The 21,193-nt window shown below is 41.7% G+C and overlaps 1 protein-coding gene across 1 annotated transcript in view; it reads right to left on the reverse strand.

Moving 5' to 3' along the window:
* COPG2 (COPI coat complex subunit gamma 2) overlaps positions 1 to 21,193 on the reverse strand; it is a 205,231-nt gene that overhangs the window by 33,129 nt on the left and 150,909 nt on the right. The gene's annotated exons all lie outside the window — the stretch shown is intronic.

The raw sequence follows: 21,193 nt of genomic DNA on the forward strand, positions 1-21,193 counted from the left end.
GATCCGGTCCCGGATCGGGGGCTCTCGGTTCATGCTGTTTTTGGGGCAGCAGCAGGTTTCCTGGCCTGTTTGCCCTTATTCCAGGACTGGTTAGGTTTCCAGCCTTGCCTGTAACGAGCAACAGCTCCTTCCTGTTTTGGTGCAGTGGAGGTTGACGCTGCTCCAGTTTTGAAATTCCGAAAGGGACGAAAATTAGACTGTCTAGCCTTAGCTTTGGCTTTGTCTTGAGGTAGGGCGTGGCCCTTACCTCCTGTAATGTCAGCGATAATTTCTTTCAACCCGGGCCCAAATAAAGACTGCCCCTTGAAAGGTATATTAAGTAATTTGGACTTAGAAGTAACATCAGCTGACCAGGATTTTAGCCACAGTGCTCTACGTGCCTGTATGGCGAATCCAGAGTTCTTAGCCGTAAGTTTGGTTAAATGTACTACGGCCTCCGAAATGAATGAATTGGCTAGTTTAAGGACTCTAAGCCTGTCCATAATATCGTCTAGCGTAGATGAACTAAGGTTCTCTTCCAGAGACTCAATCCAAAATGCTGCCGCAGCCGTAATCGGCGCGATACATGCAAGGGGTTGTAATATAAAACCTTGTTGAACAAACATTTTCTTAAGGTAACCCTCTAATTTTTTATCCATTGGATCTGAAAAAGCACAGCTATCCTCCACCGGGATAGTGGTACGCTTAGCTAAAGTAGAAACTGCTCCCTCCACCTTAGGGACCGTTTGCCATAAGTCCCGAGTAGTGGCGTCTATTGGAAACATCTTTCTAAATATTGGAGGGGGTGAGAACGGCACACCGGGTCTATCCCACTCCTTAGTAACAATTTCAGTTAATCTCTTAGGTATAGGAAAAACGTCAGTACTCGCCGGTACCGCAAAGTATTTATCCAACCTACACAGTTTCTCTGGTATTGCAATGGTGTTACAATCATTGAGAGCTGCTAAGACCTCCCCTAGTAATGCACGGAGGTTCTCCAATTTAAATTTTAAATTTGAAATATCTGAATCCAATCTGTTTGGATCAGAACCGTCACCCACAGAATGAAGCTCTCCGTCCTCATGCTCTGCAAGCTGTGACGCAGTATCAGACATGGCCCTAGTATTGTCAGCGCACTCTGTTCTCACCCCAGAGTGATCACGCTTGCCTCTTAGTTCTGGTAATTTAGACAAAACTTCAGTCATAACAGTAGCCATATCATGTAATGTTATCTGTAATGGCCGCCCAGATGTATTAGGCGCCATAATATCACGCACCTCCCGGGCGGGAGATGCAGGTACTGCCGCGTGAGGCGAGTTAGTCGGCATAACTCTCCCCTCGCAGTTTGGTGAAATTTGTTCACATTGTACAGATTGACTTTTATTTAAAGTAGCATCAATACAGTTAGTACATAAATTTCTATTGGGCTCCACCTTGGCATAGGAACAAATGACACAGATATTTTCCTCTGAGTCAGACATGTTTAACACACTAGCAATAACTTGCAACCTGGTTATAATCTTTTTTAGCAAAAACGTACTGTGCCTCAAAGAGGTACTTAAACGATTAAATGACAGTTGAGATAATGAACTGAAAAAACAGTTAAAGCATCAAGTTTAAAATAACACAACTTTTAGCAAAGGTTTGTTCCCATTAGTAAATAACTAAATTTGACATAAAAAATTACAGAGTAACGTTTTTATTCACAGTCAATAAAAATTCTCACAGCTCTGCTGAGAGAATGTACCTCCCTTCAAAGAAGTTTGAAGACCCCTGAGATCTGTCAGTGAACCGGATCATGCAGGAAATATAATAGTAGCTGACTGGAATTTTTTTGATGCGTAGCAAAAGAGCGCCAAAAACGGCCCCTCCCTCTCACACACAACAGTGAGGAGAAACGAAACTGTCACAATTTAAAGCAGACAATTGCCAAGTGGAAAATAATGCCCAAACATTTATTTACTCAGTACCTCAGCAATGTAAACGATTCTACATTCCAGCAAAAACGTTTAACATGACAATATTTATTAAAAGGATTAGTAACCTTTAACAGAGTAGTTCCGGTGAAAAACCATTCCCAGAATACTGAAGTGTATACATACATGTCATTATAATGGTATAGCAGGATTTTTTCATCAATTCCATTCAGAAAATAAAAACTGCTACATACCTCAATGCAGATTCATCTGCCCGCTGTCCCCTGATCTGAAGTCTTTACCTCCCTCAGATGGCCGAGAACAGCAATATGATCTTAACTACTCCGGTTAAAATCATAGTAGAAAACTCTGGTAGATTCTTCTTCAAACTCTGCCAGAGAAGTAATAACACGCTCCGGTGCTATTGTAAAATAACAAACTTTTGATTGAAGTCATAAAAACTAAGTATAATCACCATAGTCCTCTCACACATCCTATCTAGTCGTTGGGTGCAAGAGAATGACTGGGACTGACGTAGAGGGGAGGAGCTATATCAGCTCTGCTGGGTGAATCCTCTTGCATTTCCTGTTGGGGAGGAGTTATATCCCAGAAGTAATGATGACCCGTGGACTGATCGCACATAACAGAAGAAAACTCCCTTCTCCCCAGTAACAGTTGAAATAATAGAATCCAACTGAGAACCAAATAAATTATTACCTTGGAAAGAAAGAGATAGCAATCTAGACTTAGATGTCATATCAGCATTCCAAGATCTAAGCCACAAAGCTCTTCTAGCTAAAATAGCTAAAGACATGGATCTAACATCAATTTTGATAATACCAAAAATGGCATCACAAATAAAATGATTAGCATGTTGCAGTAAGCAAACAATGCTAGATAGGTCAGAATCCAATTCTTGTTGCGCTAAATTCTCCAACCAAAAAGTTGATGCAGCTGCAACATCAGCCAAAGAAATTGCAGGCTTGAGAAGATGACCTGAATATAAATAGGCTTTCCTTAGATAAGATTCAAGTTTCCTATCTAAAGGATCCTTAAAAGAAGTACTATCTTCCATAGGAATAGTGGTACGTTTAGCAAGAGTAGAAATAGCCCCATCAACTTTGGGGATCTTTTCCCAAAACTCTATTGAAACTGCTGGTAAAGGATACAATTTTTTAAACCTTGAAGAAGGAAAAAAAAAGAAGTACCCGGCTTATTCCATTCCTTAGAAATCATATCAGAAATAGCATCAGCAATAGGAAAAACCTCTGGAGTAACCACAGGAGATTTAAAAACAGAATTTAAACGTTTACTAGATTTAATGTCAAGAGGACTAGTTTCCACAATATCCAAAGTAATTAACACTTCTTTTAACAAAGAACGAATATACTCCATCTTGAATAAATAAGTAGATTTGTCAGTGTCAATATCTGAGGACAGATCCTCATCAGAGGAGGATAATTCATTATGTTGTTGGTCATTTGAAATTTCATCAACCTTATGAGAAGTTTTAAAAGACCTTTTATTATTATTAGAAGGCGGAAAAGCAGACAGAGCCCTCTGAATAGAATCAGTAACAAATTCTTTAAAATTCATAGGTATAACATGTACATTAGAAGTTGAAGGAACTGCAATGGGCAATGTACTATTACTGATGGACACATTATCTGAATGTAGAAGTTTATCATGACAACTATTACAAATGACATTCGGAGATATAATCTCCACAAGTTTACAACAAATGCACTTAGCATTGGTAGAACCGATATCAGGCAGCAAATTTCCAACAGATACTTCTGAGACTGGATCAGATTGAGACATCTTGCAAAATGTAAGAGAAAAAACAACATATAAAGCAAAATTATCAATTTCCTTATATGACAGTTTCAGGAATGGGAAAAAAAATGCAAATAGCATAGCCCTCTGACATAGAAAAAGGCAAGAGGCAAATAGCAATGGGGTGAAAAAAATAATGAAAACATTTGGCGCCAAGTATGACGCACAACGTAACAAACATTTTTTTGGCGCCAACAACGTCCGGACACTTGCGTCACTAACGACGCAACCTTGTGAAAGGAACTCGCCGTCAACTATGACGCCAGAAATGACGAACTTGCGTCAACGGACGTACACTCACGCCAAAAAAATTCTCGCACCAAGAATGACGCAATAAAGTCTAGCATTTGGCGCACCCGCGGGCCTAATCCTGCCCGCAATTTGCAAAGAAAAAAGGAAATTTATGCTTACCTAATAAATTGATTTCTTCTAAGATACGACGAGTCCACGGATTCATCCTTTACTTGTGGGATATTATCCTCCTGCTAACAGGAAGTGGCAAAGAGCACCACAGCAGAGATGTCTATATAGCTCCTCCCTTGACTCCACCCCCCAGTCATTCGACCGAAGGTATAGGAAGAAAAAGGAGAAACTAAAAGGTGCAGAGGTGACTGAAGTTTTAAACAAAAAAATATAATCTGTCTTAAATTGACAGGGAGGGCCGTGGACTCATCGTATCGTAGAAGAAATCAATTTATCAGGTAAGCATAAATTTCCTTTTCTTCTACAAGATACGACAAGTCCACGGATTCATCCTTTACTTCTGGGATACAATACCAAAGCTACAGGACACGGATGAACGGGAGGGACAAGACAGATACCTAAACAGAAGGCACCACTGCTTGAAGAACTTTTCTCCCAAAAATAGCCTCAGAAAAAGCAAAGGTATCAAATTTGGAAAAGGTATGAAGGGAAGACCAAGTCGCAGCCTTACAAATCTGTTCAACAGAAGCATCGTTTTTAAAAGCCCATGTGGAAGCCACCACTCTAGTAGAATGAGCTGTAATTTTTTCAGGAGGCTGCTGTCCAGCAGTCTCGTATGCCAAACGGATGATGCTTTTCAGCCAAAAAGAAAGAGGTAGCTGTAGCTTTTTGACACCTACGCTTTCCAGAATAGACAACAAATAGAGAAGATGTTTGACGGAAATCCTTGGTCGCTTGCAAGTAAAACTTCAAGGCACGAACCACGTCCAAGTTATGTAACAGACGCTCCTTCTTAGAAGAAGGGCTAGGACATAGAGAAGGAACAACAATTTCCTGATTAATATTCTTATTTGAAACAACCTTAGGAAAGAATCCAGGTTTAGTGCGCAAAACCACCTTATCAGAATGGAATATAAGATAAGGCGAGTCACATTGTAACGCAGATAGCTCATAAACTCTTCGAGCAGAAGAGATAGCAACTAAAAACAGAACTTTCCAAGATAGAAGTTTAATATCTATGGAATGCATTGGTTCAAACGGAACCCCTTGAAGAACATTAAGAACTAAATTCAAACTCCATGGCGGAGCAACAGGTTTAAACACAGGCTTGATTTTAACCAAAGCCTGACAAAACGACTGAACGTCTGGGACATCTGCCAGACACTTGTGTAGTAAGATTGACAAAGCAGAAATCTGTCCCTTTAAAGAACTAGCTGATAACCCCTTTTACAATCCTTCTTGGAGAAAGGACAAAATCCTAGGAATCCTGATCTTACTCCATGAGTAGCCTTTGGATTCGCACCAATAAAGATATTTACACCATATCTTATGGTAAATTTTCCTAGTGACAGGCTTTTGTGCCTGAATCAAGGTATCAATGACCGACTCAGAGAATCCCCGCTTAGATAAAATCAAGCGTTCAATCTCCAGGCAGTCAGCTGCAGAGAAATTAGATTTGGATGTTGGAACGGACCCTGAATGAGAAGGTCCTGTCTCAGTGGCAGTTTCCACGGTGGCAGAGATGACATTTCCACCAGATCTGCATACCAAGTTCTGCGTGGCCGCGCAGGCGCTATCAAGATTACCGAAGCCCTCTCCTGTTTGATTCTTGCAATCAGACGAGGTAGGAGAGGAAAAGGAGGAAAAACATAAGCCAGGTTGAATGACCAAGGTACTGCTAGAGCATCTATCAGTACTGCTTGAGGGTCCCTTGATCTGGACCCGTAACAAGGAAGTTTGGCATTCTGACGAGATGCCATCAGATCCAATTCCGGTGTGCCCCATTGATGAATCAATGTCGCAAACACCTCCGGATGGAGCTCCCACTCCCCCGGATGAAAAGTCTGACGACTTAGAAAATTCGCTTCCCAGTTCTCCACTCCTGGGATATATATTGCTGATAGATGGCAAGAGTGAGTCTCTGTCCATCGAATTATTTTGGAAACCTCTATCATCGCTAGAGAACTCTTTGTTCCCCCTTGATGATTGATATAAGCTACAGTCGTGATATTGTCCGACTGGAATCTTATGAATTTGGCCAAAGCCAGCTGAGGTCACGCTTGAAGCGTGTTGAATATCGCTCTCAGTTCCAGAATATTTATTGGTAGTGGGGACTCCTCCTGAGTCCACACACCCTGAGCCCTCAGGGAATTCCAGACTGCACCCCAGCCCAAGAGGCTGGCGTCCGTCGTCACTATGACCCATGCTGGCCTGCGGAAGCACATTCCCTGTGACAGATGATCCTGTGACAACCACCAATGAAGAGAGTCTCTGGTCTCTAGGTCCAGATTTATCCACGGAGATAAATCCGCATAATCCCCATTCAACTGTTTGAGCATGCACAGCTGCAGTGGTCTGAGATGTAAGCAAGCAAACGGAACTATGTCCATTGCCGCTACCATTAACCCAATGACCTCCATACACTGCGCCACTGATGGCCGAGGAACGGAATGAAGTGCTCGACAAGTAGTTAGGATCTTTGATTTTCTGACCTCCGTCAGAAAATTTTTTATGTCTACCGAGTCTATCAGAGTTCCTAGGAATGGAACTCTTGTCAGAGGAACTAGTGAACTCTTTTTTATGTTCACCTTCCACCCGTGAGATCTTAGAAAAGCCAACACTATATCCGTGTGAGATTTGGCTAGATGGTAAGTTGACACCTGAATCAAAATATCGTCCAGATAGGGCGCCACTGCTATGCCCCGTGGCCTTAGAACCGCCAGAAGGGACCCTAGCACCTTTGTGAAGATTCTGGGAGCTGTGGCCAAACCGAAAGGAAGGGCCACAAACTGGTAATGTTTGTCCAGGAAGGCGAACCTGAGGAACTGGTGATGATCTTTGTGGATAGGAATGTGAAGATACGCATCCTTCAAATCCACGGTGGTCATATATTGACCCTCCTGGATCATTGGTAAAATTGTTTGTATGGTCTCCATCTTGAACAATGGGACTCTGAGAAATTTGTTTAGACTTTTGAGATCTAAAATCAGTCTGAAGGTTCCCTCTTTTTTTGGGAACCACGAACAGATTGGAGTAAAACCCCTGCCCTTGTTCTAATTTTGGAACTGGGCAGATTACACCCATGGTATATAGGTCTTCTACACAGAATAAACAATTTCTTTAGAAGCCCCTCTAATTTTTTATCCATAGGATCTTTGAAAGCACAACTGTCCTCAATAGGTATAGTTGTACGCTTAGCCAGGCTAGAAATAGCTCCCTCCACCTTAGGGACCGTCTGCCACGAATCCCGAATGGTGTCAGATATGGGAAACATTTTCTTAAAAGTAGGAGGGGGAGAGAACGGAATGCCTGGTCTATCCCATTCCTTAGTGACAATGTCCGAAATTCTTCTAGGTACTGGAAAAACATTAGTGTAAGTAGGGACCTCTAGATATGTATCCATTTTACACAGTTTCTCTGGTGGGATGACAATAGGGTCACAATCATCCAGAGTCACTAAGACCTCCCTGAGTAACAAGCGGAGGTGTTCAAGCTTAAACTTAAAGGCCGTCACATCCGAGTCTGTTTGAGGGAACATCTTTCCTGAATCAGAAAGCTCTCCCTCAGACAGCAATTCCCCCACCCCCAAATCAGAACACTGTGAGGGTACATCAGAGATGGCCAATAAAGCATCAGAGGGCTCAGCATTTACTCTAATACCTGACCTGCTGCACTTACCCTGTAAACCTGGCAGTTTAGATAATACCTCTGTAAGGGTAGTAGACATAACTGCAGCCATATCTTGCAGGGTGAAAGTATTAGACGCACTAGAAGTACTTGGCGTCGCTTGGGCAGGCGTTAAAGGTTGTGACACCTGGGGAGAAGCAGATGGCATAACCTGATTCTCTTCTGACTGAGAATCATCCTGAGACCTACTTTTATCATCTAAAATATGTTCTTTACAATGTAAGGCCCTTTCAGTACATGAGGGACACATTTGAAGTGGGGGTTCCACGGCTTCTAAACACATGGAACATTGGCTTTCCTCAATGTCAGACATGTTAAAACAGGCTAGTAATGACCACAAACAGGCTTGAAAACACTTTATTTAGTGAAAAAAATTATCTGAAAAACGGTACTGCGCCTTTAAGAGAAAAAAGCATACAATTTTTTCCAAAACTGCTTTAAAATGATAAAATTATCCCAATTTTAGTATATATGTATCCTATCTTGCCAGCTAAGATTGCACCACAAGAAAAGGAATACTTAACCCTTATGGACAAAAACGTTATACAAAAAAACTTTTCGATTAACCAAAAAAAAACAAAAACCTGCACTTCGCCACAGCCCTGCCGTGGCGCCTACCTGCCCTCAAAGGTCTGCAAAATCAGTTTAACACTTCGATTAGGCCCAATCTTTCCTTCGAGGCCCACCGGAGCTGGAGCTTGCTGCTTGCATGGGGAATTCAACTGCGCAACTGAAGCGCGAAAATAGGCCACGCCCATCTACATCGATGTCTCACAGCCTTGCAAAAACAACAACGCTACAAAGCGGTCTAAAACCTAGCCATTTGGATTCATATACCCAGGTCTAAAAGAAGCCATGTGCTCCCTCCATACCATTATAAATAAAAACGTTTGCCACATAAAAAACGTTAATTGTCCTCCAAACATAAAATCGTTTGCCCACAAACATTATGTCATCAGTGTCAACCATTTTTTCAGCCCAACATACAGGTCCCAGTAATACCCTTCTCTTTCACATTAGGATTACTGCTTACCCCTTCCCTTATGGGAATACTGTCAGCCAATTCTGAAATAACACAGTCTCTCCAGAAAAAAAATGACTAAACATACCTCAATGCTTGTAGCATGAAAAACGTTCCTCACACTGAAGTTTCTTAAGTACTCCTCAGCCATTCTGTGGGAACTACTCTGGATCTTAGTGACAACTGCTAAGATCATCAGTCTCCAGGTAGAAATCTTCATCCATCTGCTGCCTGGGAAAAAATAGCACTCACCGGTACCATTTAAAATAAAAAAGTCTTGCTTGAAGAAAATAAAAACTATAATTTTATCACCTCTTTCACTTTACCTTTCCTATTACTTAGTATAGGCAAAGAGAATGACTGGGGGGTGGAGTCAAGGGAGGAGCTATATAGACAGCTCTGCTGTGGTGCTCTTTGCCACTTCCTGTTAGCAGGAGGATAATATCCCACAAGTAAAGGATGAATCCGTGGACTCGTCTTACCATAGAAGAAATCAATTTATCAGGTAAGCATAAATTTACTTTTTTATGCGGGGAGGGGCACATTACATTATATCATGTTAAAGAGTAACCAAATTGTGTCCATCAAAGATGGTCCCAAAGGACAAAGGCAGGAGGATAATATCCCACAAGTAAAGGATGAATCCGTGGACTCGTCGTATCTTGTAGAAGAAATTTCTTAATATGTTTATTTTCCCCAAATATGAAACTGACAGTCTGCAAAAAGGAAATACATGAACCTGACTCATGGCAAATATAAGTACAGGTGGCCCTCGGTTTACAACGGTTCAGTTAGCACCATTTCAGAATAACAACCTTTTTTTCCAGTCATGTGACTGCTATTGAAAAGCATTGAGAAGTAGTGATTTGATTAAAATAGCCAGTGGAGCTGTCCGCTTGTGTTGCAGCAAAGATATGCAAGCCAAGCAAGCTGAAATTTCAGTTTAACCAGACCTGAGCTATCGAGCAGATTTCAAAGGAACAAGATCTTCCTGTCTATAAATCAGTCCAGATTGGAATGCATAGAAAGAACTGTTTGCAGAAAAATGCAAGTAAAGTCTGTGTTGTGTGATTATTTTATTAGGTTTATAATGCTGTTTAGCATTTAAAGTCTTCATTTCAAAGCTTTAAAAATAATGTATTGGGTCTTACTTATGACAATTTTGAGAGGGGTCTGGAACCTAACTCCCTCACTTCCCATTGACTTACATTATAAACTGGATTTCAATTTACAACAGTTTCGATATACAACCATTCCTTCTGGAACCTAACCCCGGTGTAAACTGAGGGCTACCTGTACAATACATATATTTAGAACTTTATATTAATGCATAAAGTGCCAAACCATAGCTGAGGTGTCTTAAGTAATTAAAACATACTTACCGAAAGACACCCATCCACATATAGCAGATAGCCAAACCAGTACTGAAACAGTTATCAGTAGAGGTAATGGTATATGAGAGTATATCGTCGATCTGAAAAGGGAGTTAGGAGATGAATCTCTACGACCGATAATAGAGAACCTATGAAATAGATCTCCCGTGAGGAAAACCATTGCATTCAATAGGTGATACTCCCTTCACATCCCTCTGACATTCGCTGTACTCTGAGAGGAATCAGGCTTCAAAATGCTGAGAAGCGCATGTCAACGTACAAATCTTAGTAAAAACTTACTTCACCACCTCCATAGGAGGCAAAGTTTGTAAAAACTGAATTGTGGGTGTGGTGAGGGGTGTATTTATAGACATTTTGAGGTTTGGGAAACTTTGCCCCTCCTGGTAGGATTGTATATCCCATATGTCACTAGCTCATGGACTCTTGCCAATTACATGAAAGAAATAGCACAGAGTTCTAAAATATTGATTGGTAACCTCGCCTCTTGAGGTTTCCAACCCCCTTGTGCTGTCAGAGATCCCCAAACAGCTCCCCAACCTGAAAGACTTGCATCTGTTGTGATTACAGTCCAGGTAGGACGAACAAAAGAAGCCCCTTGAACTATACGATGATGGTCTAACCACCAAGTCAGAGAGAGTTGAATGTTGGGATTTAAGTATATCAATTGTGATATCAGAGTATAATCCCTGCACCATTGATGCAGCATACAGAGCTGTAGAGGTCTCATATCAAAACGAGCAAAGGAGATCGCGTCTGATGCTGCAGTCATGAGACCTAAAACTTTCATGCACATAGTCACTGAAGGGAATGATTAAGACTGAAGGTTTCGACAAGCTGAAACCAAATTCATTCGTCTCTTGTCTGTAAAAGACAGTCATGGACACTGGATGTATCTGAAAACCTAAAAAGGTGACCCTTGATTGATCCTCCAACCATGTCTTTGAAGAAACAACACTAGTTGATTTGTGTGAGATTTGGCTAAATGTAAAGACTGAGCTAGTACCAAGATATCGTCCAAATAAGGAAACACCGCAACACCCTGTTCTCTGATTACAGATAGAAGGGCACCGAGAATCTTCGAAAAGATCCTTCGAGATGTTGCTAGGCCAAATGGAAGAGCTACAAATTAGTAATGCTTGTCTAGAAAAGAGAATATCAGAAACAGATGGTGGTCTGGATGAATCAGAATGTGAAGATATGCATCCTGTAAGTCTATCGTGGACATATAATGACCTTGCAGAACAAAAAGCAAAAATAGTCCTCATAGTCACCATCTTGAAAGTTGGGACCCTTACAAAACGATTCAAAAACTTCAGATCCAGAACTGGCCTGAATTAATTTTCTTTCTTTGGGACAATGAATAGATTTGAATACAACACCAGACCCTGTTCCTGAAACGGAACTGGTATTATTACCCATGGAAGCTCTAGATATGAAACACACTTCAGAAAAGCCTGATCCTTCATCGGATTTGCTGGAACGTGAGAGAGAAAAAATCTTCTCACAGGAGGTCTTATTCTGAATCCTATTCGATACCCTTGAGAGACAATACTCTGAATCCACTGATTTTGAGCAGAATCTGCCCAAATGTCTTGGAATAATTTCAATCTGCCCCCCACCAGCTAAACTGGATCGAGGGCCGCACCTTCATGTAAGACTTGGGGGCTGGCTTTGGTTTCTTAAAAGGCTTGGATTTATTCCAACTTGAAGAAGGTTTGCAATTGAAACCAGAGTCTTTAGGGGAAGGATTGGTTTTCTGTTCCTTATTCTGTCGAAAAGAACAAAAACGATTAGAAGCTTTAGATTTACCCTTAGATCTTTTATCCTGAGGCAAAAAAACTCCCTTCCCTCCAGTGATAGTTGAAATAATTGAATCCAACTGAGAACCAAATAAATTGTTACCTTGGAAAGAAATAGATAGTAATCTAGACTTAGATACCATGTCAGCATTCCAAGATTTGAGCTATAAAGCTCTTCTAGCTAAAATAGCTAAAGACATAGATTTAACATCAATTTTGATGATATCAAAAATAGCATCACAGATAAAATGATTAGCATATTGAAGCAAACGAACAATGCTAGACAAATCAAGATCTGTTTCCTGTTGCGCTAAGCTATCCAACCAAAAGGTTGATGCAGCCGCAACATCAGCCATATAAATAGCAGGTCTGAGAATATAGCCAGAATATAAATAAGCTTTCCTTAGATAAGATTCAAGTTTCCTATCTATAGGATCTTTAAAAGAAGTACTGTCTTCCATAGGAATAGTAGTACGTTTGGCAAGAGTAGAAATAGCCCCATCAACTTTGGGGACTTTTCCCCAAAACTCTAATCTAGCCGCTGGCAAAGGGTACAACCTTTTACACCTAGAAGAAGGAATGAAAGAAGTACCAGGCTTAATCCATTCCTTAGCAATCACATCAGAAATTAGCATCAGGAACTGGAAAAACCTCAGGAGTAACTACAGTAGGTTTATAAACAGAATTTAAAAGTTTTGCTAGTTTTGATATCAAGAGGACTAGACTCCTCAATATCCAAAGTAACCAACACTTCTTTGAACAAGGAACGAATATACTCAATCTTAAAAAGATATGTAGTCAGTGTCAATGTATGAGGTAGGATCCTCTGAGATAGAGAGATCCTCATCAGAGGAGGATATTTCAGTATGTTGTCGGTCATTAGAAATGTCATCAATTTTATGAGAAGTTTTAAAAGACCTTTTACGTTTATTAGAAGGCGGAATAGCACAAAAAGCCTTCTGTATCGCATCAGCAATATAATTTTTCATATCAACAGGGATATCATGTACATTAGATGTTGAAGGAACAACAGAAACTGTACTAGTACTGATGGAAAAATTTTCTGCGTGCAAAAGCTTATCATGACAAAATACTAAAGCTGGAAGTATATAATCTCAGCTAGTTTACAACAGATACACTTAGCTTTGGTAGAACTGTGATCAGGCAGCAGGGTTCCAACAGTTGCTTCTGAGACAGGATCAGATTGAGACATCTTGCAAAATGTAAAAGAAAAAACAACATTAAAGCAAAATTTACAATTTCCTTATATGGCAGTTTCAGGAATGGGAAAAAATGTAAACAGCATAGCCCTCTGAGCATATAGGAAGTGGGGTGAAAAAAACTAAACTAAATTTTTTTGGCGCCAAGTATGACGCACACTGCAAAAGGAAGCTGAAAAATGTTTTGACGCCAACACCCAAAAATGACGCAACTTCGTGCAAGGAAATCTGTAGTAGTAGACGCCGGAAATGACGAACTTGCGTCATCAAAGACGTACCTTCGCGCCAAAAAAGTCTTGCGCCAAGAATGACGCAATAAATTTTGCATTTTACGGCCTCGCAAGCCTAATTTTGCCCGCAAAATTAAAAGAAAAAACAGTCAATTTGAAGAAAAAATAAATAAAATTTTTATGCTTACCTGATAAATTTATTTATTTCTTGACATGATGAGTCCACGGATCACCTAATTACTAATGGGAATATCAGGAGGCGGCAAAGAGCACCACAGCAAAGCTGTTAAATATCACCTACCTTCCCTCCCACCCCAGTCATTTGACCGAAGTAAAGGAGAGAAAGAAGTAACAAGGTGCAGAGGTGTCTGAAGTTTATAACATACTAACACCCTGTCTAAAAAACAGGGCGGGCCGTTGACTCATTGTGTCAATAAATAAATACATTTATCAGGTAAGCATAAATTTTGTTTTCTTTCTAATGACACGATGAGTCCACGGATCATCTAATTACTAATGGGAATCAATACCCAAGCTAGAGTACACAGATAAGGGAGGGACAAGACAGGGAACCTAAACGGAAGGCACCACTGCTTGATGAACCTTTCTCCCAAAAGCGGCCACAGCCGAGGCAAAAGTGTCAAATTTATAGAACTTTTATAGAACTTTGAAAAAGTGTGAAGAGAGGACGAAGTTGCAGCCTTGCAAATCTGTTCCACAGAAGCTTCATTTTTGAATGCCCATGAGGAAGCAACAGCCCTCGTGGAATGAGCCGTGACTCTCTCTGGAGGCTGCTGACGAAAATCCTTAGTCGCCTGTAAATAAAATTTTAGTGCACGTACCACGTCCAGATTGTGCAGAAGTCGTTCCTTCTGAGAAGAAGGATTAGGACACAAAGAAGGAACAACAATCTCCTGATTAATGTTCCGGTCAGAAACTACTTTAGGGAGAAACCCTAATTTGGTACTACCTTATCCGAATGAAAAATAAGGTAAGGAGACTCATACTGTAATGCCGAGAGCTCTGACACTCTATGAGCAGATGAAATAGCAACAAGAAACAAAACTTTCCAAGATAACAACTTAATATCTAAGGAATGCATAGGCTCAAACGGAGCCCCTTGAAGAATCTTAAGAACTAAATTAAGACTCCAGGGAGGAGTAACTGGTTTGAACACAGGCCTGATCGTGACCAAAGCCTGACAAAACGATTGCACGTCTGGTACGTCTGCCAGACGTTTATGTAACAAAATAGATAAGGCAGATATTTGACCATTTAGGGAACTTGGCGATAATCCCTTCTCCAAACCTTCCTGAAGGAAGGACAGAATTCTAGGAATCCTAACTCTACTCCAAGAGTAGCCCTTGGATTCACACCATTATAGATATTTACGCCATATCTTGTGGTAAATCTTTCTAGTCACAGGTTTACGAGCCTGAATCATGGTCTCTATGACCGATTCTGAAAATACCAGCTTGGATAAAATTAAGCGTTCAATCTCCAAGCAGTCAGCTTCAGAGAAACTAGATTTGGATGAACTAAGTGTCCTTGAAGTAGAAGGTCCTTCCTCAACGGAAGTCTCCAAGGTGGAAGAGATGACATATCCACCAGATCTGCATACCAAATCCTGTGAGGCCAAGCCAGTGCAATGAAGATCACAGATGCCCTCTCCTGCTTGATTCGAGCAATGACCCAAGGAAGAAGAGTGAACGGAGGAAATAGGTATGCAAGATTGAAATTCCAAGGTACCGCCAGGGCGTCTATCAGTACAGCCTGAGGGTCCCTTGACCTCGATCCGTACTTCGGAAGCTTGGCATTCTGCAGAGATGCCATGAGATCCAATTCCGGCTGACCCCATTTGAGAATCAGGCTGGAAAACACTTCCGAATGGAGTTCCCACTCCCCCGGGTGAAAGGTCTGTCTGCTCAGGAAGTCCGCCTCCCTGTTGTCCACTCCTGGGATGTGGATCGCTGACAGGCAGCAATTGTGGGTCTCCGCCCACTGCATTATCTTGGCTACCTCTGTCATGGCCAAGGAAATCTGCGTTCCTCCCTGATGGTTGATGTAAGCCACTGACGTTATGTTGTCCGACTGGAACCTGATGAACCGGGCGAAGGCTAACTGGGGCCAGGCCAAAAGAGCATTGAAGGTTGCTCTCAGCTCCAGAATGTTTATAGGCAGAACAGACTCCGACCGAGTCCAGGTTCCCTGAGCCTTTAGAGAGCCCAAGACTGCTCCCAATCCCAGAAGGCTGGCGTCTGTTGTCACAATTACCCAAGAGGGTCTGCGAAAGCAGGTTCCCTGGGAGAGATGATCCTGAGACAACCACCAAAGAAGAGAATCCCTTGTATCCTGCTCCAGCTGTATTCGTGGAGACAGATCAGCATAATTTCCGTTCCACTGACTGAGCATGTCTAACTGCAGAGGTCTGAGGTGGAAACAGGCGAACGGGGTGATGTCCATTTCCACTACCATCAGACCGATTACCTCCATGCACTGAGTCACTGATGGCCGAGGAGAGGACTGAAGCGCTAAGCAAGAATCGAAAATCTTTGATTTCCTGACTTCTGTCAGAAAAATATTCATTGATAAGGAATCTATTATGGTTCCCAAGAAAACTACTCTCTTATTTGGAACTAAGGAACTCTTTTCCAAATGTACCTTCCATTCGTGAGATCGCAGGAAAGATAACACCATTTCCGTGTGGGATCTTGCTTGTTGAAGGAACGGTGCCTGGACCAGAATGTCGTCCAGATAAGGCACCACTGCAATGCCACACAATCGGAGCACTGCCAACAGGGATCCCAGAACCATTGAGAAAATTCTGGGAGCTGTGGCAAGGCCGAATGGAAGAGCCACAAACTTGAAGTGTTTGTCTAGAAATGCAAACCTTAGAAACTTGTGATGGTCCCTGTGGATGGAAACATGCAGGTACGCGTCCTTTAAATCCACGGTAGTCATAAATTGACCCTCTTGGATCAAAGGAAGAATGAAAGGTTCCCTCCTTTTTGGGAACCACGAACAGATTGGAATAGAACCCCAGACCCCTTTCCTGCATTGGGACAAGAACTATCACTCCCAGGTCTGAGAGGTCCTGTACACATTGTAAGAATGCCTCTCTTTGTGTCGGGTCTACAGATAATCTTGAAAGCAGAAACCTGCCCCTGGGATGAAAGTCCTTGAACTCTAGTTTGTATCCCTGGGACATGATGTCCACCGCCCAGGGATCCTGAACATCTCGAACCCAAGCCTGAGTGAAGAAGGAAAGTCTGCCCTCCACAAGCTCCGGTCCCGGATCGGGGGCAGGCCCTTCATGCTGTCTTTGATTCAACAGCAGGCTTTTTGGATTGTTTTCCCTTGTTCCAAGACTGATTGGGTCTCCAGGAAGGTTTGGACTGTTCCAGCTTGGAAGAGGAAGTGGAAGGATTTCCCTTGAAATTTTAAAAGGAACGAAAATTAATCTGACGTCCCTTTTGTTTGTGTCTCTTATCCTGAGGGGGGAAATGGCCCTTTCCTCCCGTAATGTCAGAAATAATTTCCATTAAACCCGGTCCAAACAAGGTCTTTCCCTTGTAAGGAATCGCCAAAAACTTTTTAGCCATAAAGCTCTGCAGGCTAGCACAGCAAAACCTGAAATCTTTGCTCCCAGTTTAATAACCTGTAGGGAAGCATCCGTAATAAAGGAATTGGCCAACTTAAGGGCCTTTATCCTCTCCTCTTCAAGGGGAGTGTCTGTCCTAATAGAATCAGACAACGCATCAAACCAGTGTGCCGCCCCACTAGTGACGGTAGCAATGCACACTGCAGGTTGCCATTGTAAATCCTGGTGTACATACATCTTCTTAAGTAACCTCTCTAATTTTTTGTTCATAGGATCCTTAAAAGCACAACTATACTCTATGGGAATAGTAGTTCTCTTGGCCAGAGAGGAAATTGCTCCTTCCACCATGGGTACTGTTTGCCAAGACTCCTTGATAGAGTCCGCTATGGGAAACATCTTCTTAAATATAGAGGATGGAGAAAAAGGAATACCCAGTCTCTTACATTCCTAGCAATGATCTCAGTAGCTCGATCTGGTACAGGAAAAACCTCCACAGAGGAAGGTACATCAAAATATTTGTTTAGCTTACTGGATTTCTTGGGATTAACTACGACCATAGTGTCACTGTCGTCCAATGTAGCTAAAACCTCCTTGAGTAACAGACGGAGGTGTTCTAGCATAAACCAGAAAGATACAACTTCAGTATCAGCAGGAGGAATTACACTGTCAGAATCTGCAATTTCACCCTCAGATGCTTCTGGGAGGGGGCGTTCGAAATAGCGACAATTGCATCAGTAACCTCGCTAACTGAATGTTTATTTTTTCTCTTCCGTTTTCCCTGCAACATGGGAAACTGCAGAAGACATGAGGGAAGCAATGTCTTGCAACGTAACTCCAGGAGGAGTTAGAGGGGAAGCGCAGGGCACTGCATGTATGGGCGGTTAAAATTTGGGACACTTGAGGAGAAAGCTGCATATATTTAACATTGTCATTAGACTCCTGAACAGCATCCGCCTTAGAAAATGATGGCTCAGAAAAAAGTTTATCCCTATAATTTAAAGTTCTCTCAATACATTAGGAACAGAAAGGGATTGGTGGTTCCACATTGGCATCAAAACATAAAGAACAATTGACATTTTGCAAAGCCTCTTGGTCCATTCTGACTCAATGGATCAAACTATCAGATAAAAAGATAAAAAATTTTAATAAAAATTAAAAACAGAAAAACGTTACTGTCACTTTAAATTTTAAACCGTAACTTTTTTATTTTTTATATGCAAAGGGGCCTAAATAACTAAACAATACTGCAGAACACCTCAGCTTCCTTTGCTGAGGTGCCTACGTGCCCTGCTGACACCGGCTCTTCCTGTGCAGAAGCCGTTCCCTCTAGCAAAAGATCCGGACTCGGCAGCAGCTATAGAAAACCGGTCTCCGGTCCTAGAAACGCATGCTTTTAGAAAAACATGCGTAATCGAAATTTAGACTGTACTCTCTTTCCCTCCGGTCACTAGGAAGTGAGGGAAAAGTGGCGCACAACACAAATTGCCGCCCCTCATAGCTCTGCCCATTGTGGGCGTCTCCGAAAAAAATCTTCCGGTTGGCATCTTGTTTCTAAAGTAAAACCGCCAGGAGCAGTGAAAACCACCTAAAACCCAGAGCCTATATTACTCCTCAGCCCCAGTTACTGTCTCCAAGCTGTCTACATAATGTCTCCTTATCCATAGGAAAATGTATGTTTTTTGCAATAAAATGCCCAAACGTTTATATGTGTCCCATCTCTTGTAAATAAAGTGCCCAAAATTTTTCGGAGTCCTTTCTTTATTATCCCAGAAAAATTAAAGTCAGCACTTACCTCAAAAATCTGCCAGATAGCAAGGCAGCTCACCAGTTTTGAGAGGTCCTCTCCCTCACATGGACCTGTGGAAAAAGAGATACAGGCTGAGTAATTTTGCTCAGGCTTTCAGAGTTAGGGCAGCATCAGTATATGGGAGGCGCAGTGAGAATTATGTCCCACAAGTTCCCATTGGTCTAAAGCCACCACTGCTCTACTTAAACGACTGATATGGACTACGGCTACACCCTAGGACAAAGCAGCACAATCTTACACTACTTAAAAAATAATAAAATCTTGCTTAAAGAATCTTTTTTAACACCTAACTTTACCACGTCCTTGCTCTAACATAGGCAAAGAGAATGACTGGGGTGGGAGGGAAGGGAGGTGATATTTAAAAGCTTTGCTGTGGTGCTCTTTGCCGCCTCCTGCTGGGCAGGAGTGATATTCCCATTAGTAATTAGATGATCCGTGGACTCATTGTGTCATTAGAAAGAAAAAGGACTATACCCCAGGTAAGACAAATAACTTCCTAAACTGAAACTAACAGTCTGCAAAAGGAAATATACATAGACCTGACTCATGGCAAATATAAGTAAAATACATATATTTAAAACTTTATATTAATACATAAAGCGCCAAACCATAACTGAGAGTGTCTTAAATAAAGATACATACTTACCGAATGACACCCATCCACATATAGCAGATAGCCAAACCAGTACTGAAAAAGTATCAGCAGAGGTAATGGTATAAAAGAGTATATCGTCGATCTGAAAAGGGAGGTAGGAGATGAATACCTACGACCGATAACAGAGAACCTTTGAAAAGATTTCCCGTGACTCTCTTCACATCCCTCTGACAAACACTGTACTCTAAGCGGAATTGGGCTTCAAAATGTTTAGAAGCGCTTATCATAGAAGAAATCAAGCACACACTTACGTCACCACCTCCATAGGATGCAAAGTTTGTTAAACTTAATTGTGGGTGTGGTGAGGGGTGTATTTATAGGCATTTTGAGTTAGGGAAACTTTGCCCCTCCTGGTAGGATTGTATATCCCATACGTCACTAGCTCATAGACTCTTGCCAATTACATGAAAGAAATATGGTCTGAATTGATGAGAGAAGAATTTTTTTTTAACTGCCATCAATATCTCTTTCTATAATGCAAAAAATGAACGTTGTATTCATTTAAGCAAGTTTTTGCAATAGTGTCCCCCCCTTGTGTCAGGATTCCACCTTTACCTGTGACAGGATTCCACCTTTACCTGTCTCCTCCCACTTCACCTATAAAGCCAGTCAATCAACAGCAGACAGGTGCTTAGTATTTTGTTTCAACAGGCATACTACAAGCAGCACAACTGAACTACTGAGAGACTTCACTGTTACTACAGCTCTAATCTCAGCTTTCCTTTTCCAAGGACAATTCCTCCCAAAGGATTATATTGCACCAGCCTGCTCATTTGACTTCCTCTTTGGAAGTACCTGTTGTTACTCATAGCAGCCTAACCCTCTCACTTGCTACAACTAAAACAACCACTTCCTACTTCGGATTAGAAGTCACATACAGGATCCTCTTACCAACAGAGACCGTCTCTTCCTCTAAAGTTTATGCACAAAAGACTTTCGGCTTGAGAGGTAACTTTGGTTTGCAAGCCGCATCTACAGCAGCTGATTACAGACAATAGGCCCCGCCCCCTGTGACGTAACAGGTATCGGGCCTCGTTGTCTCACAGCTGAAGCAGCAACCCTCTGCCGTAAGAGTCAGTGAGTACATAGGAGGGAGTCACAAGAGTGTACCGGCTTTAACACTCACCATAAGGGCAACCTTTGGCCACAGCTTAGCTCATCTGGTTACGGCGTGTAGTGCCACGCCCCCTGTGACGTAACAGGGTTCCGGACTCCTTTCAGTAAGCTTGTAACCACTGAATAGCAACAATTATCTCCCACAGAGGGACACTTTAGTTTGACATAGTAACTTCAGTCATATTACCATTAAGTGCCTAACAACATAGTTAGGTTTCTGTACTAACAGTCAGTACAACCTCTTCATTTCAGAATAACTCACATTTCTACCACTGGTGTTACATTACACTTAGTAGCAGCTTGGTGAATTGTGATACATTCCCATATATATATTTATTAGTAGGTTGTCAAACATTAGTTCTGCAGCTGAGAATCCACTAATAAAAGTAACCTACTGGAAAACATCCAAACCCCTAACACCTTGCTTACCATGTGTTCAACCCCTGCAAAGTCCTACTCAGAGCTGCAATACATTAAATTGTTATGCACTAGTTATATTTTCATGCAAA

This window comes from Bombina bombina, chromosome 6 (genome assembly GCF_027579735.1).
Source record: "Bombina bombina isolate aBomBom1 chromosome 6, aBomBom1.pri, whole genome shotgun sequence".
In the NCBI taxonomy this organism is placed as follows: Eukaryota; Metazoa; Chordata; class Amphibia; order Anura; family Bombinatoridae; genus Bombina; species Bombina bombina.